This window comes from Lygodium microphyllum, chromosome 22 (genome assembly GCF_053477565.2).
Source record: "Lygodium microphyllum isolate KBCC chromosome 22, Lygodium_microphyllum_v1.1.10, whole genome shotgun sequence".
Taxonomy (NCBI): Eukaryota; Viridiplantae; Streptophyta; class Polypodiopsida; order Schizaeales; family Lygodiaceae; genus Lygodium; species Lygodium microphyllum.
In genome coordinates, this window is record NC_141156.1 from 19,196,816 (window position 1) to 19,219,868 (window position 23,053).

A 23,053-nucleotide genomic window follows, 5' to 3' on the forward strand; every position below is an offset into this window, starting at 1 on the left:
CCTCCTTAATTCCAAACACAAGCTGAAAAATCTGAAAAAATCCAGATACCTTGGTCACATGTGGTGGATTGATGCTGAAAATCTTCAACATTTTTATATGTGTTTCATTGTCAAAATTGTGCCACAAAGATCAACAAAAACATGGAAAAAAACATTACAACAAACAAAAACACATAAAAAACAAAATACACAATCAACAATACACAACATAAAAAAAAAACAACAACAACATATAAGCCATCAGTCATCCAAACAAATTCATATACACTAATCTTGCTATGTCGTGTGTCCAATTATTTTCAGTTCATGGTTTTTCTTTTTGGATTGCTGACCTACATTTTGGGGATTGAGACGTACGCATTCATTGCATACACATACACCCACTTTCAGGTGTTTTTCCTTTTATATTTTTTATTTTTTTCGCTACCCCAAAATTCACGCTTAATTTTTAACATGAATCCTAAATACCACCATGGCACGCGCGCTCGCACCAAACACACATTTTTCTAATTAAAATCAACCCACCGTTCACTTAGCACGCGCTACGTGCGCTTCAGAGGCACCTTAATATTTTTAATAACAATGAACCAGCCGTCACAAAAGCACGCGCTAGCAAAAAAGAGCTCCACATCACCTTAATTTTTAATAAATGAATTTGCATTTAGAGACCTCAGTCTGGGTATCGAAGTCCGGGATTTGGATTAATGCACAGCTCCAATCTAATAATTTGTAATTAACATTTTAAGAAGGAACCGCCATTTTCTTATTAAGGTTTATAACCTAATAAAATGTCACCCATTGTTAATAATTTATTCCAATGAACCCTTCATTAAATTAATTCCCCCTCACTACACTTATTTCCCATTTTTTAATAAACTCGCTTCGTGGGATGGGCGTGTACAAATCTATTAGTTGACACTGATGGTCAAGTTATGGTCTAGTCTTGATGTCCGTTTTTTTTTTTGTAGTCTGATTTGTCAATGTGTTACGATTACGGGTACGGTGTATAGTTTTTTCTTTCTTGCCTGATACGGGGATTTAGGTGCTTGCATGTTGCATCGCATGAAGCTTTCGGTCGCATATGTGTAGAGGTCATGTCGAATTTTTTCTAGGCTGTGGTTTGCTTGGGGATAGTTGGTCGAGTCACGCTTTACCACCTTGGTTGATATCTTATCCTTGGTTTTCGTCTGTTGTTTTGCAGACATTCTCTTTGTTTGTCTGTGTTTGTGGTGTGTGTGTGTAACCATCTGAATGGCGCCCTTTCGTACTCCTCCCCCGATCCAATATGTTCCTTTGGCTTTACATGATTATTCTTTGTTACTGGATTCGGACGTTGTCGCTAAAGCGGGCTTGTCCAAGCTTGTGAGCCTTTCCTTCCCACTGGTTCCAGATGATCCTACCATTTGTGACGAGTTCTTAACCTCTTACAGTAAGAGGTCTGGTCCAATCCATGGCACCGAAGAGTCTAGGCAAGGCTCTTGGTCTGCCATATCGTGGGGAGTCTGTCCCTGCTGCCAGACAGTTGTTCGCTAATGATGATATTTTGAAGCTGTTGCAGAAGCAGACTCAAGATGTTCTTGATTCGAAGAAGGTCATTACCACGTCAGGAGTCGGTGTCTCTACGATTTCCAATCCCCTATGGAAACAGCTATGCCAATTCCTTCAGGACAGGTTCATGCCTGCAAAATCCCCATCTCATTATCTTTCCAAGGAGTTGTTTACAGCTTCACGAATGATTTTGAAAGGTATAACTATTGATTAGAGTACCTACCTCCTCTCCAAGATGGATCACCACTTTATCTGAGCTACTCGAGGAAATGTGACTAATGTTACATTTGGGTCCTTCCTCTATGTCTTCTTGCTACATGCTGCCCCTACAAAGGAAGTTCCTTTACCTCCAATTGATCATCCAGAAGTTCCTCATCCACCTCATACTAAAGATGATGATGTGATAATTGAGGATGATGATTCTCCTCCTCCCCTTGTCATTCAAAGAAAACACCTCAAGAGGGTGGTTGAGTCAGTGCCTATTCCTCCTCCTCCAGTTCCAGTGACAGTTCCTGCCTAGTCTTGCAGTACCTTGCCTGCATTCCTTCAGACGCCACAATCTTTTCCGAGCCCATAGAGACGGGATGCTAGAACTTACTATTCCTTCTGTTACACCGCTTGGTAACATGAGATGCTATTCCGTTCCTGTGCAAGGATATCCAGAGTTCTATTGAACTTTCGGTGACTGCCTGTATCCAGCAATTATATTCTTCATTTTATGATGAAGTTCAGTAGTCTAAGGAGGAACTGAATAAGACCAATACTGAGTTAGCCTCTGCTCAGGAGAAATTCTCTGACCTTTGTATGCAAATGGAGCAGCAGAGTAAGCTCATGGATACTCAGAAAGCTGAAATCTCTAAGTTGAAAGTTGACTTGGCAGAAGTTAGGTCTCAAGTGGTTGCTGTAACAGAGGAGAGGGATAAGTTACAGAAGGAGAGTCAAGAGATGAAGGAGGTGATAGCTGCCCAAGCTGAGAAGTTTAAATCCACCACAACTATCTTAGAGCAGAGCAATGCTCAAATCCAGCAACTCAAAGATCAGTTGGCTCAGTCTCGGTCTAATACACAGAGTCCTGTGCAACCAGTTTCTCTTTTATCCCCTGCAGACTTGGCAGCTCTTCAAAGACAGGCTACATTATGTCCCTTATTTCAGGCCAAGGTGGAAAGGTTGCAATCTCTCATGGATTTATTATGGTCTTCTTTTGAGCAGTATCAAGAATATGTTCCACCAGATCATTCTTTTTTTGTCCATTATCAACAACAGAAGTTGGCCTTCTATATAAAACTTTCCATGATGGATTTACCTATTCCAGAGGATGGATGGAGTGGGGCCTGGTCATCTGATTTGCTGATAGAAGTAGTGAGGATGTTTTTTGAAGACTCTGTCACTCCAGATACGATGCTTCTGTCCTATATGTATTTGAGGGGTGATTTACTAATTCCAAATGATGAAGATCTGGCTTGGTATGTCGGAGATGTGGTATTGCAAGCTTCTTTGTATGTCCAACATTTGGAGTTGAGGATTGATGAGATGTTCCAAGGATATTCTTCAAAGGGGGCTGAGTGTCCTGAGTTTTCATGGCACACTATGGTTGATGTTGTCATTTTGAATCACCATCAGGTCAAAGCTTCAGCTCATGCCTAGAACATTAACCAACTGAGGGTAGATCTTCTAGCCTTTCTCTCCAACCAACCCCCATTTGATACTTCTTTCTTTGAAGCCTATCATCGTAGATTAACTCATTATCAACAAATGGCTCATAGGTATGATGCTTATATTTCCCTTTTTCAATCTAACCCAAAGGTCATTTTACCCCTTCTTTTCCAACCTCAAGGATCTCCTCAAATTCCTATATTTACCCATTGTTCTTTTATTGAAGATCGAGTTTTTCTACCTCCTGATCCTTGTCCTTCCCCATCCCCTGACATTCTATCAACTTTTCCTGCTTATCTTTTAATGCCTTTCTTAACCGAATCTCCTCAATTTTCAGCAAATCCATCTTTAATCCATTCTTTATTTTATGATTTTGCCTATCCATCGCTTCATCCTCTTTCATTAGTCCCTCTTCCGTCTCCTAACACTTCTATTCCTAATCCTCCTCAGTTGGTTAGTGGGTATCAAGGTTTTGATTAGAAGATTCTTCGAAGAAGAGGCTGGAGTTCAAATGATTCCCTTACTGGACCTCAAATCAATTGGCCATTGATCCCAGGAGAATGGATAAGTGCTAGTCAGGCTTATCAAAATTATCTGCATTTTGCTCAGCAATATTCTCAGTCTGCAGATCCTTTTGTGCGCTTAACTGCTCATTTTACTTGGTACCTGGCGTATATGCATAGGCATTCCCATAATGATTCAAAATCTATTCCAAAGTTGTGCATGAATGTCAATGTGAGCATTGATTTCCAACAACTGGATTTCTTGTACTTTCATGCCCTCTATTTCCCTAGCAGATACCTCATCTTATTGGAAAGGATGTGCTGCCTTCAATTCTTTCAGAAGCCTCCCAAGACATTTGTAGATGAATCCTTGTCCATGGATCGTTTTCAAAATCACCAAGCCTTCAAAAGGGATCATCTTCATTGATACCTTTGCAATGTATTGTAGATGATTTTTAATGATAAATCTCTCTTTTTGGAGGAGTCATTCAGATGGTTGTGTTGTGTGTAGTGTTTGTGTTGTGGGTTAATTTATGTGATAAGATCGTGGTGGTTGCCTATTCGATTTGCTTTCGTGCGAGCTACATTATTGGAGAATTGCGGTGATGGTGTTGCTGGTTGGATAGTTGAAGATGCTAATGCAAAGAAGAAGAAACCTCTTATATCCTTTACAAGTTTGTTGTGATTTTCAGTTTGATAAGAAGTGTTAATATATAAAGGGTTTTCCTTTCTTTGTATTCTTTATATTAGATACAGGTTATAAGTTGGGGTCGTGGTTGGATGGACTGTTTTTGAAGATTTATTGAAGATCAAAATTGAGCTCTTGAGTGAACTTGTATTCCCTTTTTCCTAGGTCGCGAGGACGCTTTCTTATTAAGTGTGGGGATATGTTGAGTGTTGAAATGATCTATTTTTTGGTTGATTTTTGTTGTTTTTGAGAGCTGAATGGTTGATTTTATGAGATGATTGATTGGTTTGGAAGTGGTTTGAGAGTGTTTTGGATAGGTTGGAATGGTTTTATTAAGCTCATGATGTTTATTAGTAGAGATGTGAAGTTTTGTTGATGATCTGATATGTTCTGTTTGGTCCTAATAGCTTCTATTGAGCTTTTATTTTGTTCTGTTTTCTCTCTGTATGGAAGGATGGAGTATTGATTGATAGGGTTTGAGATTGTTTGAAAGCTTATTGAGTGATTTTTGATGGTTTGGAATGGTTTTGGTATGAGTTATGTGGTTCTGATGCTTTCTGTTGACCTTCTATAACTCTCTGTTGAGCTTCTGTGAGCCTCTGTAGACCTTCGTATGCCTCTGTATGTGTTCTGTTGGATGAGAGTGTAGCTTGGGAAAGTTTTCTAGCCTTGGAAAGAGGTGAATACAAGTGCAAAAGAGCTAAAAGAAGTCAAAGAAGTAGTTGCTGAAGACTCAAGTAAAGACTGGAGTGAAGTGACAGTGGTGAGCTATGAAAAGACACTGTAGTGGCTCTGGTGACTCTTCTCATCTGACATACCTCTTGGGAGGTGCATCCACGACCTAAGAAGGATTATTGAGGGTTATTATGAGAGCATTTTAGTGAGGATATGATGTACTATTGAGAGAGAGAGAGAGAGAGAGAGAGAGAGAGAGAGAGAGAGAGAGAGAGAGAGAGAGAGAGAGAGAGAGAGAGAGAGAGAGAGAGAGAGAGAGAGAGAGAGCCAGAGATAGTCAATTCTATCAAAACGGTGCAACTGTATATGAGAGATTGAGAGAGAGAACTATGAATTGAAGATGGATAATATGTGATTGATTTCCATTCAAAGATGGTGTATTTCTTTGTGTTCTTTGTTCTATTGAAGAATTTCATGAAGATGTTGAAGATTATGGTTGATTCTATCAAATCCGTGGGAGATATCTACTATGATGTTGCGTGAAGAATTGCTGTTTTCTTTGTTTTGATGATCAAAAGATTGAAATAAAAGCTTGTTGATGTTACAAAATAGATTTTCTTGCAAGAGAATTTCCTTTTCCTTGGTGTTCCTCTTGGGGCTCCAGATACTCTCCCCCTCCACCTAACCTCAAGTACTTAATCTACACACCTATTTATTTGTTAACCATATTTTTAAAATCTTAAAAGTGAGAAAGCATCACATTTCTCTTTTTCATAAAGTATAGCAATATCTTTCTTATATGATCATCAATAAAGGTTACATAATACTTACATCTACCCATTAATGTAGTATTTTTGGGAACCTATATATCTAAATGTACAACATTAAGTAAATACTTGCTTACATGTTTATCTTGAGAAAATTCATACCTTGTCTATTTTCCAAGTTGACATGCTTCATAGACTTTTTACATATCAACCACTTTGAACTCATGCAAGCTAATTACAATTTCTCATGATTGGATATTCTTTTACCATTGCATATTTATACAGCCAATACATTATGCCAAATGTCAATATTAGCTACAACTCTTGTATCTTGTATAAACATAACAACCTTTAGGTCAAGTCAGGCACATTTATATCTAAGGTAAACATCCTTCCCACATGCTTATCTTTTGTAACCATTTACTTTTTTTTAAAAGATCTTCTACAAAGTAGCCATTTTGATTGAGCTTGCAATCTCTACTCAACCATTTTCCTAATAGAAATCAACTTCTTTGTGATATTAGGTGCATATAGCACATCAACCAAGTACTTAACTTTTCCTTTCTACTGCATAGACAATGGGACACTCCTAAGATGAGCAACATGATGTACTATATTTTCACATGTTTTTAAGAACCAAGCATCTTAGGATTTTTCATTTTCCTAAACTATTCTACATGAGATGTCATATGGTTAGAGGCACCTAAACCCACATATCATACATCATTAGTCAATACTACTAATGCATCAGTATTTACTACATTCATTATGCGCTACATAACAAACACTTCTCATTATCAACCTGATGTTGATAGATGCATAAGTCTTATGCACTCTTCTCCCATTTCTATTATTTTCACCTCTTTTTCCTATACAATTATATGAAATCATGACTTGCATTCTATCTACCATGTCATGGCTCCCCTTGCCTCAAGATTAGCCTCTATGACTTGTATGTGACTGCTCTTGTGAGTCATGAGATTTTCTCAAATTTTTCTCATAATGGCCCAATTGCTATCGCTATCAGCAGCACCTCTGTCTCTACTTTTGCCAGAGTAGAGTATCTGTTTTGAACTATTCTTTCTTTGAGACAAAGACGCAACAAGATCCAAGTTCTTTTCTTCTAATATCAACATATATATTAGATTTGCAAAATCAAGGATGGTGTCTCTTATGTTGATGGAGGTTCAAAACCACTTTTACTCCTTACCCAAGCCATCCAAACATGTAGTCACTATATCATCATCATCAACCTACAGTTTAGTAGATCCAAGAGCTTCAACAATGCTCTTAATCTTCAAAGCATAGTTATTAATACATAGATTTCCACAATTGATATTGTTTAACTTAGACTTCAACTGTAATTTTCCAACTTTGGTATTTGTACCCAATAGTTTGACTAGGTTATTCCATGCTTCAACAAGACTATTTGCATCCTGCATATGCCCAATCATATTGTTTGATACATTGATGGAAAGCCAATACATAACTTTTTGAGCACCGTGGTTGCATTTCTTAAATGCCTTGGCCTACTTAGGCATGGAATTTTCCTCTAGTAATTGTGGAGCATCAACATTATATCCTCTAATGTAGTTCCAATAACCTTTGCTCGTAAGAAAATTGGCCAATCTGAACTTCCAAGCATGGAGGTTATGCTTTTCAACCTTTTCAATGATAATTTGATTCAATCCCTCAAATATTATGTAGCAAAAATTCAAAAGCTACTTTTATCAACAACCTACTAATTGAAGTAGACTGTCTTTTGTCGGTATATAAGTATACCACAAGCAAGTAATGTCTCACTATATCCAATACTATCTACCACACCCAACACCTACAATATGTTTGAGAAAATGACAAGGTTTACAAAGTTTGTGTATCTTATTAGATTCACACAAGAACAACCTCTAATTCTCAAAGAGAGGCCAAAACATGCCTAAAATGTGAGTCCAACCACACAAATTTTAGATTGGATGTCTTTTACATCCTTGAGTAATCCAAGCTTGCGAAGATAGCTTGTCAATTGAAGATCAAATGTGAGGGATCTCCATAAGCATATTCCACAGTAGGGCTTCCTTATGGACTCTTCTACTTGTGGCTCATAGCTCCTTGCTTGAATGCCCCTTTGATACCATGAAAAGATGGGGAGAGAGAGAGAGAGAGAATCTTGAGCTCTTACAAAGTATACAACACACAAAGAATGCACACAAGATAGGAAATTGAGAATCCTAGTCTTTCTTCTTCCTCCTCTTCTTCTCCACTATAATAATCTACCAAAAATAAGAGAGAGTATGACATACATAATATACAAGTAGTCCAGAGTGTGAAAATGCTAACTAGAAAGATGACTAGATAGATGTTCCATAACTCAGATAGGTGGACTAATTGATATCTAGCTACAAAGTATCACTGGAATGATATGTCGATGTAGGTATCAACCACATGAGTGATATGAATGTAGAAATAGTCATCTAGGTACGCGACTATCAACTTGTGTTTGTAATCAATGTCCAAGCACACAACCTTCACAAAAAGGATGATAGGTATACTGAGAGTTGACATATACAAACACTGACATCACTTTCGATATACAGTGCTTGGGCTATGGAGTGTATTCATAGCATAGAGATCAAATAACAAATGTACTCAAAGATCAACCCAATACGTACATTGTTGTAGTCAGAATCAATACATCAATCAAGGACCTAATGGTCTTGGCACAATTCTCTAGAACCAAAAGATGACTATAAGATACAATGACCAAGATGCTACCACTACCAAATACAAGGACTGGGGAACAACAAAAGATAAGCTCTGTTGTGAGAACACCCATGATTCCAATCGAAAAAGACTTGGTAGAAAGACTTAGGAAGGATATAGTGAGAGCGGAGTTTTGAGCTCCCGATGTGCCTAAAATTTGCCAAAAATTTGGAATTTAGGGGAAAAATATTCAACATCGAAGGCGGCAGCTCCAGCTAGGATGATTTTAAGCACCAAGTGAAATACGACTCTTAAAAGGTGCCCGAGTGACACTTGGTAATTTTCGATAATTTTTCAGACTGCCGTGCGGGTTGTCAGGAGTTGCCAGCCAATGCGAGATGTCAAGCCGGATGCCCAGGATTTTTTAGAGCTTGGAGCCCGGACGGGGAAATGGCCACAAAATGGTCAAGATATGAAAAGCTGGACACTTGGGAGGCCAAAATTGGGCATGCCTTTTGAGTTTTGGACCTCCCCCCCCGTTCAAAATTTTAAGCATACAAGATGAAAAAACGTGGAGGCATACAAGATGAAAAAACGTGGAGGGAGAAGATGAAGAAGGAGGAGATGGAGGCGCCAACATCACGCCCGAATTTTGCGCCCTCTCTAATCTCTCTCATGATTGGGGGGTTGCATACAACCCATGGAACAGATCTTGGGCCTTGATTCCCCCCTGTGGGCCAAGCATATCACCGTCCTTCGCTCGTCCAATGGTGGCTTGAATGGAGAATTCCGATTCTAATCTTTCTCTCTCCTCCCTCTCTCTCCCTTAAGGGGCTGTTCTTGTGTACAAGAGGAAAATGAACAATGATGGAGGAAAGCTTGTCCGGATGAAACCGGATTACTTCCAGATTGATGAAGACATGAAGATTGCTGATTTTGAAGGTGCTGGACATTGAATGAGAGCTGACACGCAGTCCCGTAGCAAAATCGAGATCCCAAGATACAAAGCCTAAGCGATAATTCAATTTTTATGAAGAAAAAATGAGTTTTTATGCTATTTGGATGATGAAATATTGTTCCCATGGGCTGATTATGCATTATGTTGTTGTTTGCTATGAGTTTGATCAGTTAATGCTCTGAAAAATCAGAAAAATCATATGTGATATGGCTGAAACTAATGTTTTAAAACTCGTAAAACACGCGTTTAAGGAGTAAAAATGGGTTTTTTTGCAAAATAAAGGGGAAATATGAGACATAACATTAAAAAACCTAGAATTTTGCTGTCAAGGAACTAAGGGCCATAGCCCACAATCAATCTTAATTTTTAGTCATTTTTATTGAAGAAAATTACCAAAAAATGGTGAAAAATGGATTTTAAATGGGAGAAAATTAGGAAACGGTAAAAGGAAAATTCCAAAAAATTACATGTGTGTTTGTGCAATGTATAATGAAGGTAGAGCACAAGGTTGGCCTCGGTTTACCCTTGTTTCTATGTTTCTGTCCATGTTTATCGCTTTCCCTATAAAGAAATACGCATAAAACGACTCTTTCACCTATCAACGAATGCAAAACATTAAACGATAGGGTGAGGGGGGAGGTTGAGCGTCAAAGTACAATCTTAAATCTGATTTATGTGTTGCATCATGGCTTTAGGATGTGGTTTTAAAATAAAGGGAAAGGCAGCATGAGCATAAGGCTCGGTGTCTCTCCTCGTTCAATACATAAACGTTAGCATGGAAATAATGAAAAGATTGGTTTCGCATGATACACAATGCTGATTTTATATTGTTTGTGCACTAAACGATTCACATTATGCATTATGCATGGTTCATGGCATCAAAGGAAAATCTCCTAGACTGCATAGCAATTGTTTTCTTAGGATTTTGACCCACGATTGAGAGTGAGAGGTTATCCCTTGCTGTAGGATAGAGGGTCGGTTTCTTAAGGGACTGTTAAGTGAGGATACATGGTACATCTCCTGGAAATACGAGAAATATGAAAGAGAGGAGTTTGTGTTTGTTTGTGTTATATGTTTAGCAGCGCATCAAAGGGCTAATCCCTGCGATGTAGGAGAGTTGTAGTGGGACCGCGGTGTTTCTACCGAGAGGTTGCCTCCATGTATGTGATCGTGGCATTGCCAATGTGTAAGGGTTCTCCCTCTGAGGAGTTTATAAAAGGGAAACGTTGGACTACAAAACAATAAAAGCCATAAACACATGAATTAAGCTTTAGGGCAGTTTGTCCTTTAGTATTAGATTGACGCTCCTGGTCCGCGAGGCCGTGAGGGTGTGCTTGTCTGTCACGAGCATGAGGTCCGGCTAGTGCCATAGCCAGTGCCGGCCCATTTCAGGTCCCGTCAGTGGTGCGTCTACCGGGAGCTGCCTATAAGTGGCGATTTTCAAATCTAGGGTTTCAAGGGACCCTAAATTATCCATAAAATGGGGTTTGTTCAAGGATGGAAAAACTTGGCTTTCCCCGTACAAAACTTACTAATGGACTTAGTTAGTTATGTAGAGCATGAGTCCTCTGCAGAAGATAATTTATGTGATGAAAAGAGTAGCCAATCAGTGGTTATCCCATCCTCTAGTACGGTGGTATGGGCCGAGGTTTGCCTTGGTGTGGTCTCTACCCAAGAGAAATCATGTTTAACCATCCATCAACCTAGAGGGCATGAAACAAGCAAGTTGGAAACTATGGTAGTCATGGCATCAACAAGTCATTATGCTAAAGCCATAATGCCATGGGAAAGTGCTGATATACGATGTAATATGCTTGTGGTTGAAACATCCCGTGTAATGGGCCACCATGATGACATAGTAGGCATCACAAGGATGTTAGAAGCCCTAGCTGTCAAGGGAACACCGTTGCTTCAAAGGCACGGTTTCCAAGTTTTAAGAAGTGGTAATGATAAATCTGCTTTGGATAAGGACCAAAAGCTCTTATATAAACCCGTTATGGCTTTCCTTTTAAAGAGAAAGGTATGGAAGACCCTCTAAGAGGGGATCAAAATGACATGTTGAAATTTACAGGACTCCCTAGACCACTCAGTGAGTTGGCAGAAAGGGATGTCAATGAGGGTAATAACCTCCCTACACCGAAAAGGGTGGGGATGGAAGAGGTTAAAGATCGTAAGAGGCTGGACCCATATCATGATGAATATGAAGATTTTAATGACCCGGTGTTGATCCCAAAAGGGAGGACTGAATGTCCTCCTCTTTATAAGGATCTCCCAGTGTTTTATGGGTTGCGAAATGAGGATCCGATGATTCATTTAAGAGAATATGACCTAACTTGCATTGCAAGTGGGTTCGACGATATACATCGGATGCTCGTATTCCCAAGTACCCTAAAGGGAGAGGCAAGGAAATGGTACTGGAGCCTCCCAAGAGGGTTGATCAAATCATTTGAGGATTCTTGTGATAGATTTCTAGATGAGTATGAAAAGAAGCTCCCTATGATTCAGGTCTTAGGGCAGCTTATGCAGTTTAGACAGGAGTCTTATCTTTCTGTTAAAGAGTATGCTAGAGCCTTTGATAGTACTCTTAGGTTTTGGCCAAGGAGAGCCAGTGCATTACCAAATGATGTGCTATGTGAGCTCTTTTTGAATGGCTTAGAGATTAATACGCAAATCCAAGTGGGACTGCGGAATCCTAAGTTGTTAAGGGAAGCAAAACTGCATGGCATTGATTATGAGGGTCATATTTAGAGATGTTGGGAAAAAATTTGGAGTTTTCCCCGCTCAGTACAAGTCCATCGTAGCTTCCAATCATTTCTGCAACAAGAAGACAGCTCACTTGTTGATACCAAGACATCCTATGAGGGGAACCTTGGTGGCCAAAATCTCAAAGCAGAAAATGGCCATCCTATGAGTAGTAATGACATGCCTCTTAGTGAACAGGTGCCAAGCCATGTAAGTCCCATTGGGGCTTGCAACACTTCCACGAGAGGTAGTTGTCATGGCAACATGGATAGAACCAATGGGCCTATGAGTGTTGATAAGCATTCTGTGTGTGGTTCTAATTTTGTTGCTAGTAAGGCTCTTGTGAGACCTTTGGTGTTGGAATCATGCTTCCGGGTGGATGGTGTTCCCTTTAGTGAAAGCATGGTTCTTATGGGGAAAAATTTGCAGTATGGACGTAAACAAGTAAAGGTGAGAGTGGAATTTTGGTGCCAAGAAGTGCTTAAAAATAGCTAAAAATTACGAATATCAAGGGATAAATATTCAACATCGAAGGTGGCGGCTCGATCTAGGACGATTTTAAGCGGCAAAGTGCTTTAAGGATCCTCGTGCAACACTTGCAGATTTTTAATAATTTTTCCGTGTGCATGTATAAGTGACGGAAGTTGCCGGTCAGTTCGTGGTCTCAAGATGGTCGCGCAAGATTTTTTCGGACTCGAATTGAACGCCAGACACAGGAGATATGGCAGAAACCCGGGAAGGTGCCCAACAAGGGCCAAGAATGAAAGGGTGGCCAAGTGGGGGGCCAAAGGGGGTGCCTCTTGGCACCCCACCCCTCAAAAATCCACGAAAAGAAGCGAGGTGGCGTGCAGACAGGAGGCATCGAAAAAAACGCCCCCCCCCCCCCCCCCCCCCCCCCCCATGGATGAATTTTAGGTTGCAAGCAAGCCATAGTTATGGCAAGGCAAGGCTGATCTACTCCCTTTCTGCTCCGTATCGCCTCCTCTCATGCGAAGAATGGTGGACTATATGCAGAGAGAGAAAATCAGTCTTTCTCTGTCCTCCCTCTCTCTCCTCTAAGGGCAGATTCATGTGGGAAGAGAAGAAGATGAAGAAGGATTGACAGATGCTTGCCCAATCGAAGGGGGATTGCTCCGCGATGTAGGATGAAGATAAATTGCTGATTCCAAACTGAAATGATGGCTGGAAATCAGTGCTGAGATATGGCAAATAAAAACCCGCAACCCGCAAAGAATGGTAATCTCATTTTTACAAAGGAAATTGATGTTTTATGCAATTTGCTTCATGAATATTTGTTCCCATGAGATGATTATGCATTATGATGTTGTTTGCAATGTCTTCCAACTATTTGAAATTGGAAAATCAGAAAATCATAAGTGTTGTGGATGAAATTAATAGTGTAAAACCCGTAAAACACACGAAATATGGGAAAATTGGGTGTTTTTGAGATATAAATGGAAAGTGTAATAAGGCAAACCAACTAAATTTGTGTTTTTTCTACAAATGAACCTAAGGGCCACAACCCACAACTCATTTTGAATTTTCAGTCATTTAATATTGCAAAAAAATACATGAAAAATAGGGAAAAACCACTAAAAATATGGAAAAATGGATTTTGAGTGCCAAAAATTAGGGAAAAATAAGAACCATGTTTATGGATGTATGGGGGGTCTGAAGTATGAGGTTTAGCCTCAGTTCAGCCCTACCTCTATGTTCTAGTGAGTTTTTATTGCTTTTCATACAATAAAAATGTGGAAAATAAACCCTAAACCGATCAACGATGCACAATCTAAACGGGTGAGGAGGTAGAGTGTATGAAAAGTGTTTAAATGCTGAATGAAATGATGAAAAGCTTGATGGTTTTTTTTTTCATACCATTTAGGTTGGTCGATAATTAAAAATTATGGACCTAGTAGCACGAGGGTTTCTTGGTGCTAGGTTCATGCAACGCCGCATACGAGCAATAGTCGAAAATCATTGAAAGAAATGTTTTCCACATGTGCGCCAATGCTGATTTTCTTAATTGTTTGAGCATGTAGACATTCACAATTTGCATGAAGCATAAAAATGATAAAAGGTATCAGACAATACCTCCTGGATGCATGGCAATTGCTTTCTAGAGACATGACCAACGTTGAGTGAGTAAGGTTGTCCTAAGCTCTAGGCTAGGCGTTGGGTCTAAGGGAAAGAAAGTGAGGTATGGTATATTCCTGGATATGATCAATTGGTACCTTGAGTGGAAATGTGTGTGATATTGTGTTATATATGTTTAGCGACGCATCGAGGGGCCAATCCCCAAGGTGTAGGAGAGTCACAGTGAGGTAGCGGTAGTCAGCCGTGGGAGGACCTCCTATGTTTGTACTTCATGCTATTTGGCAATGTGCTGGGACTCCCTCTGAGGAGTGTTAATTGGGTTAGAGTTGGACTACGATACATGATACAAACGCAAGATGTTTAGGAAGATGATGTATGTGTCATCCACGCTTCTGGCCGTGAGGCCGTGGGGTTGTTGAGCGCATGATAGAGGTCTGGCTAGTGCATGAGCCAGTGCCGACCGATTTTAGGTCCCATCAGTGGTGGGTCTGCCGGGAGCCACTTAGAAGTGGCGGTCCTCGAATCCTGGTTGTCTAAGGACCAGTTAGTAGTTTATGCCAAAGGATACTGAGATTGATCTGTTATTCATCGATAAGCATCGTCTAGCCGAAATCCAAAAGCAAGAGAGAGAGACGAAAGAGCTAGGCGACGTGCTGAAATTCTTAGGAGGTATTCCTCTAAGCGTAGCGGTGTGGAACCCTTACGAGGGAGTGGATCTAGTGGTCTTGGTGCCACAGGCAGTAAGTTAGGAGAAGGTGGAAGCTCTAGTGCTCCCCTTTCTTCCATAAGCCAGTCTACATCAAGTGCGGGAGGTGTAACCTCACCGTCCCCTATACCTAGTGCAAATCCAATTTCCGTCATGGCGCAGCCTATTGCAATTCCTGCAGGAACGACGGATTTGCCGGCTCTAGGTTACCCGCTACACATTTTTAATGGGCTAGTTGAGGAAGATGCGGAACTTCACATTAGGGAGTTTCAAAAGTTGATGTTTAACTGTCGCATCCAAGAAGAAGGACATTTAATGATGTTATTCAACATGACTCTCAAAGGAAGAGCCGCCATATGGTATCATGGTTTAGAAGCAGGAACCATATTGAATATTGATTCATTTTATGGATCTTTTCGAAGGGAGTTTGCCCCTGAACGGGGTGGGCAATATTGGTTTTGTGTACTTAATGTGACCCGCCAAGAACCACATGAGGATATTCGTGCTTATGCGAAGAAACTAAAAGAGGTTTTCCGTAAGTTGGACACCGCTATTCCTATCCCCGCAGCTGCCCAATTGCAATATTTTCTGCATGGTTTGGACTTTAATATTCAGTTGCAGTTGAGTAGTGTCCCTTTGGGGGATATAGATACTGCTATTACACGAGCACAAGAAGTGGAATCCCGACTACAAGTAGCCTATGCCTCTCGAGGCAATCCAAATATAGGTCTAGCATTGGGAAATAATATGGCAATGGCCAATGGCAGTAGTAGCCAAGGGATAGCGATGGCTAATCCTAATGGGAGAGTGAACATGATGCAGAATGTGCCTTTATTACTAGCTCCCCCTAGCATGTTGATTCCTACGGGCAGTCAAATGGCTCCAAATGGTGGAGGCCAGGCAGTTAATCCTAATACCATGCCTGTGGTGCAATAACCAGTGCCTAATTGAATTGTTAGGCCGATGGAATGATAGGGTAATGATCAAGGCTACGAGTCGAGCGCTTCCAATGTTCTTGGCGAGGTTAAGGACATGATGAAGCATTATACCGACATGATTACGGAGCAGTATCGACAAATAGCCGTTGATGTCAACTTTCTTAAAAAACAACAAAATTTGATAGGAAGTAGATACCCAGATGAGGGTGCACCTTCAAGGTTTAGCTGCAAATGGTGTGGTGGGCAACATTATCCACAAAATTTTCCAAATGTCAAGTGTGACATTTGTGGAAAATCCGGCCATTTAGCAGCCACTTGCTGGAGTAAGATTAGTTTCCTCCAGTAAGGTAGTCGGCAACCAGGGCCTGTTAATCATCGTGCGCAAGGAAATGATTCCTAGCGAGAAGATGGGCCTAAGCAAATACTCCAACGACCAAAGACTACAGTAGAGGAGCTGCCTAGTGGTAGTGGGGTTAGTTTGATTGAGGTTGTGTGCGTTAATGACGCTGAAACCTCTAATCTACGAGCTATCCTTACAAGAGGTCAAAAGGGTAGAGAGGCCGACAAGGATACGCCTGTCGACGAAAACCCTAAAGAGGGTGACAAAGGAACGCAAGTTCGGGATCCTGCCATGGAAGGGGGACCTCTGAAGCCCATGGAGAGTAAAGCCGATGTTAAAAAGGATAAGGAACCACCGAGGAAGAAGGTGAAAGTTAAAAAAGAAGCAATAAAGCCGGTTTAGCAACCTAAAGAGCGGATGGTTTGGCGTGAAAAGTGAACTCTACCGAACTATCATGAATTCGATTTGGCGAGCTCTCTTTGCGAAGTCAAGCCGTATGTGAACCTTTTACAGCTTATTAAGCTTTCCCCAGGAGTATGCAAGGAATTTAGAAAGATCCGGTGTACCGATATCGTGGAACCTTTGGGTATTGCGCGAGTTGGTGATGACTCGTTCGAGCATGCTAAGAAGCATTGCCCAAGGGTTGCAGCGTATGTCGATGGGATATTAGTAGATTATGCCATTGTCGACACGAGATCATCTGTTAACATTATGAGTTCTAAACTGATGGAAAGGCTGGGTCTTGCGATCCAGAAAGATACCTCCACAATTCTCAGAATGGCGGATGATAGTTTGAGACAACTGGAAGGCTGCATTACTAAGGTCCATGTCACTGTTGCAAATGTAGAATGCCTATTGGATTTTAGGGTGATTCGTTTTGTAGGGCATCCAAGTTACCAAGTATTACTTGGACGACCTTGGATTTTGCAAGTGGACTGTCAAGTGGATATACTCGCCGGTCCGCTGATATTCGGTAGAGGTGCTCAGCGCATGGTGATTGATGCCTATCGTGAGTCCCCACAAAGTGAGAGAGCTCCTCTATCTTCTACAGAATTGGAGACATTAGAAGATTTATCCGCCAGTGAGACATCATCAAGTGATGAGTCCAAAGAGGGATCCACCACCGAAGACATCTATCAGATCACTCTGAACGAGCCGATAGAGGCCCAAGATCTTATAAGAGATGCAAATGTTATCGAGCTAGACCTTGGCATGCCAAATGATTCGCGGCCAATTAAATTAGGTCTATGCTCAGCTCAGCAGAAAGGGAGGACTATGTGTCCTTAATTCAAGAATTCCGTGATATCTTTGCCTGGAGTTATGATGAGGAGCTGAGAGGCATCCCTCCCAGCCTGGCTGTTCATACTATTCCTATAAAAGAGGGCAGTCATCCTGTGCGTCAAAAAGTAAGGCGTATGCCTTTGAACTGAGGGACGGGCTGTTTGAAGAGTTACAGAAGCTTCGGAGAGCGGGTTTGATTTTTCCTGTGCAACACACGGAATGATGTTCGCCAGTTGTGATCAGGAAGAAGAAAAATAATCAAATGCGATTATGTGTAGATTTTAGAGAGCTGAATAAGAAGATAGTCAAGGATTACTACCCGTTGTCGTTTATTGACCAGATTTTGGATCAATTAGTGGGTAGGGAGATATATTCGTTTATGGATTGCTTTGCAGGATATAATCAAATGGAAATTGCAGAAGAGGACAAGTTGAAAACAACTTTTATTACTATCTTTGGTACCTTTGCATACCATGTGATGGCCTTTGGTTTATGCAATGCGCCTGGTTCGTGGCAACGAAAAGCAGATAAGACATTCAGTGACATATCCCTTGAAGAGTTGAAGGTGTTTATTGATGACTTAGGGGCCGCCACCGTGAGAGAGAGGCAGTTGATCATTTTAAGAAAATGCTTTGAGCATTGCAGGCAATTTTGCATCGCTCTAAACCCACGGAAGTGTGTTTTTGGTGTATCTTATGGGCTATTGCTGGGCCATGTGGTCAGTTCGGTAGGAATTGTGACAGATCCCAAGAAGGTCAAAGTCATAGTGGCCATGGGTCCACCACACACTCTAAAAGAAGTTACATAGCTTTCTGTGTTCGGTCGGTTATTACCGTCGATTCATAAACGCCTTGGTAGAAAGAATGTTGCTGCTTACAAATCTATTATGATTTAGTTGTTTGTTTGTATGGGGCGACCCTTGTAAGGTAGCATTTGAGGATGTGAAGGAGGAGCTAGTAAAAGCTCCCGTTTTAAAAGCACCTAAAAGAGGCGAGATGTTCTATATATTTTCAGCAGCAGCCACCATGCATAGTATCAGCTCTGTTTAGCCCAAATTTGGGAAGAAAAGTGGTATCACCCGATTGCTTTTGCTAGCCGGAAGTTGGGGGTATCCGAGATCAATTATACCTACATGGAGAAGTTGTGTCTTGTGATGGTCTTTGGGACCAAGAAATTCAGGCATTATATTCTCTATGAGAAAGTTGTGCTTTATATGAAGGCGGAGGGGCTTCAATTATTGATGAATAAGCTGCAGTTGCCTGATCATCTAGCGATTAGGTTAATCACTTTGCAAGAGTTTGATTATGAGATCAGGAGTAAGCCACTAAGGTTACAGGGTATCGTGGAATGTCTTGCAAACTTTGGGGAGCCGAAAGAATCTGTGGCTGAAGGTAGTGACATGAAGACGTTATTTAAGATAGATAGGCGTCTATTCCCTCCCAGTATGCTGCAATAATGCATTATTTATCGACAGGAGAGGCTGGATCTGAACTATCTAAAGTTGAGAGAAGGAAAATTAAGCAGCAGGCATTAAAGTTTGCCTTGATCGCATGTACATTATATTGTCAAGGGGTTGATGACATCTATCGCCGATGTGTGATGCTTGACGAGGTGCCATTCATTTTGGAAGAGTGCCATGATTCCGCTTGCGGAGGTCATTTTTCTGGACGGCTTACAACACAAAAGGCTTTAAGAGTAGGTTACTGGTGGCCTACCATTTTCCAGGATGTGTTTGCATATGTTAAGAGATGTGATATTTATCAACGACATGATAGTCGAGAGAATAGGAAAAGACCATTCACCCCTATTATGGTGATACTTCCATTTGAGAAGTGGGGAATAGACTTTGTGGGTCCTATTACTCCGTCGTCGATTGCGCAAAAGAGGTATATTATTGTAGCAATTGACTACTTCACAAAGCGATCAGAAGCACGTGCAACAAGGAAAGATGATGCTAAAGAAACCGCTAGTTTCCTTTTAGAGCAGATAATATGCCGTTTTGGTCCACCGAAAGAATTAGTGTCAGACCGTGGAACCCATTTCCTGAACAAGGTTATCAAAAGCTTGACTGAGGCTTGGCAAATCAAGTACAATAAAACAACTCCTTATAATCCGCAGGCAAATGGGTAGGTTGAAAGTACCAACAAGCAGCTTATGGGTATCCTATCGAAAGTCGTATCTGAAAAGAAACAAGATTGGGATAAGAAGCTATATGTGGCAATATGGGCATATAATACCACGTTTAAGCAAGCCACTGGCCACACGCCGTTCAAACTAGTCTATGGTGAAGAGTGCGTTTTACCCTTAGAAATTGAGTTGCCGACCATTAGATTCACAATAAACCATCTTTGGGTAGTGAAGACGCCCTATTAGAGAGATTTATGACTTTAGCGCACCTAATGAACTTAAGTTGCAAAGCCTGTTACATCAAGAGGTGGCTAAACGTCGCATGAAACTGTTGCATGACCTAAAAGCGAAGAAGTATACCTTTAAGAAGGGGCAACTGGTTTTGTATTACGGTGCGTGTAGGAGCTATTTCCAAGGAAATTGGAACCTAAATGGGATGGCCCTTAAAAAATCGTTAGGTTAGGAAAGAATAGGTCTACAGCTCTATTAGCTGATTTACAGGGAGTCGAGTTTAAGAATAAGGTTAATCTTAATAACATTAAACCTTATTACTTCTAAGTCTGCTAATACAAAGAAATGCATTGCAGGTCCATGCTGGGGATGATCTGAGACCTGCGGAAGAGCTTAAAGTCGGTTGATGGGTTGGTTAATCCCTTACTTGGAGCACCCATATCTGGAGCAAAGATACCATCAGGGGAAACTCATCTGGTGGAGCAAAGGGTATAAAGTGATCGAGCAAGAAGACAGAACCTTTGTGTGGAAAATTAAAGTCTTTTGCCATCACTATTTACGATTGTTGACGAGTATCCCTGTTGAGTTCGATGAAGAAGGTGGGACGGAGCCGTCAGTTCATCCTCTCAACATGCTAAACTTTGATTACCATAATTACAAATAGAGGAGTTCGTGATGGCCGGCTGTGTAAACCCATTGTGGACGCATATATTATATTTTGACGAAGTGTCCAAGGGCCCTAATAAAAAAGGGAGTGTTGGAGTAGTAATCTGAGATCCCCATCGTCGAGTGACGATGAAGTTAGCTGCTTATCTCGGGGTAGGATTCACTAACAATATGGCGGAGTATAAAGCCTTGATTATGGGACTGCATATTGCCAAACAAGGTGGTATTCGTCGATTGTTAGTAAAAGGGGATTCCCAATTGATCCTGAATCAGCTAGATGGGACATACACAGTGCGGAATCCCATTCTTTGTATGTATCATCGGACTGTGATGACCCTACTAGAGGAGTTTGAGAGAGTGTCTTTTCAACTGATTCCACGTTACTAGAATCAGTTTGCGGATTCATTAGCAAATCTTGCTTATGAGGAAGACCTCTTCTTTAATTGTGGACCTAGTCTGGATATTGTGATCAATGATGAAACATGACCCGGTCACTTGTGGGGTATGTTATCAGAACATGCAATGTATGGCAAACGATGGTTGATATGGGTGATGCAAAGAGTGGCCGAGACCAATTTACCGTTATTATCCGGGACCCATAGGTTAATTAGACAATATATTATGCGTATGCCTCTTGCTATCTATGCAGGAGGGATGGGTCATAACCTTATGCATTTAGTTTAGGGCTACGAGCCTGTTTTTCCTCCTTGGAAAGGAGTCTATTCTTGTATATCTTTATAATTCCAAGGAAGGATGTGTAGGTGTTATTCTGTTTGATCTCGTTAGGCCAAGAGGGCTAGTGTTGCGAGGTTTTGAATGCTTTATTTCATTAGGCCAAGAGGACCGATTTAGTTTGGTAGTGAAGTGCTTTATTTCATTAGGCCAAGAGGGCCGATTCAGTTTGGTAGTGAAGTGCTTTATTTCATTAGGCCAAGAGGGCCAGTTGTCTGTCTAGTGGAGGTGCGGTTAATGGTTTCTTGTTTGAGTTCTGTGCTAGACAGGTTCGGAAGAAGAGCTTGGAAGGAGCCTTTTGTTGCGTGTAAGCTTCTTGTGGCCCTATCCAGGTGATATCTTTCCTTTATGAGTACTGTGGGTTTTATGTTATATGTGTTTGTGTACTTGTTAAGGGGTTTTTTCGTTTCTTATTGGGGACCGACATCCAAGGCATGAAGTCCCAGGTTTAGGTTCAGTATGTTTGAGGGAGGTCTGAGTAGTTGTTGCCTCCTGTCAAAACATTGTTAAGCATTGAAAGACCTATTTTAGTAGGGAGTCCTAGTGACTGTATTCTGCTAGCCTGCTAGGCAGCCGTTCTAGGAGTTCTTGTTAGTTGTGAGGCAGTTAGAGAAGCCTGCCGAAAAAGGAACAATGAGGATAAAGGAAAAGAAACCCTGAATATCCCAAAAGACAATAAAAATATACAAAGGTGTGTAAAAAGGGGTTCTAACCCCTATCAAAATCGAAAAGAAAAGAAATGAAAATGTTTACGCAGTTGATCATCGCCTTGCGAAGGCCCGGTAGGTTCCTGGGGACGAGTTAGACTCAGGGCTGATGCCTTGTCTTCCTAGGGGTGGCTTCTTGCTAGGAAAAAAAAAACAAGGAAGGTTGGAGCGAGAATAAAAGTGAGCGTAAAAAAAAAGATTAAGTGTTGCCTTGCGCGGGCTTAGGTTCTTGGGTACCAAGATAGGACCTGAGGCCGATGCCTTGTTCTCCTTGGGTCACTACGCTCAGCTCCCTCCTTTTTACATGCCCGAGTATGGAAAATAAAAACACCTAAAAGCAGAAATGTGCTATAAGGAAAATACTTCTTGATCAGGCTATAGGAGTCCTTGCCTAGTAGGGGCTCCTAGTTGTGTTGTCCTTAGTTAGGTAGGTAGTTCAGACCACCACTTAGGGCAACCTCTCTGACAGTTCTTTTTAGTTTGGTTGTGTTGGAGCAATGGGTTAGTGGCTAGCTTTGGACCTTTCATTAGATTATGCTAGGCCTACTCCTTGTGGATGTCATGCCTTGGTTCTGTCAGGGGGTAGGGTGTGCACTGTGCTATGATTTAAGTATATGTCTATTTTGTATCAGCTTGATGCTTCCTTTGGTTGTTTTGTGCAGATCTATTGTGGGATTCGACAAGCTGAGTTGCTCTATCCCATGGTCGCCAATGAGAGCGGAATTTTGGTGCCAAGAAGTGCTTAAAAATAGCTAAAAATTACGAATATCAAGGGAAAAATATTCAACGTCCAAGGCGGCGGCTCGATCCAGGACGATTTTAAGCGGCAAGGTGCTTTAAGGATGCCCGTGCAACACTTGCCGATTTTTAGTAATTTTTTTGTGCACGTGTTCAAGTGATGGAAGATTTCGGTCCGTTCGTGGTCTCAAGATGGTTGCGTAGGATTTTTTCGGGCTCGAATCGGACGCCGGACACACAGAAGATATGGTAGAAACCC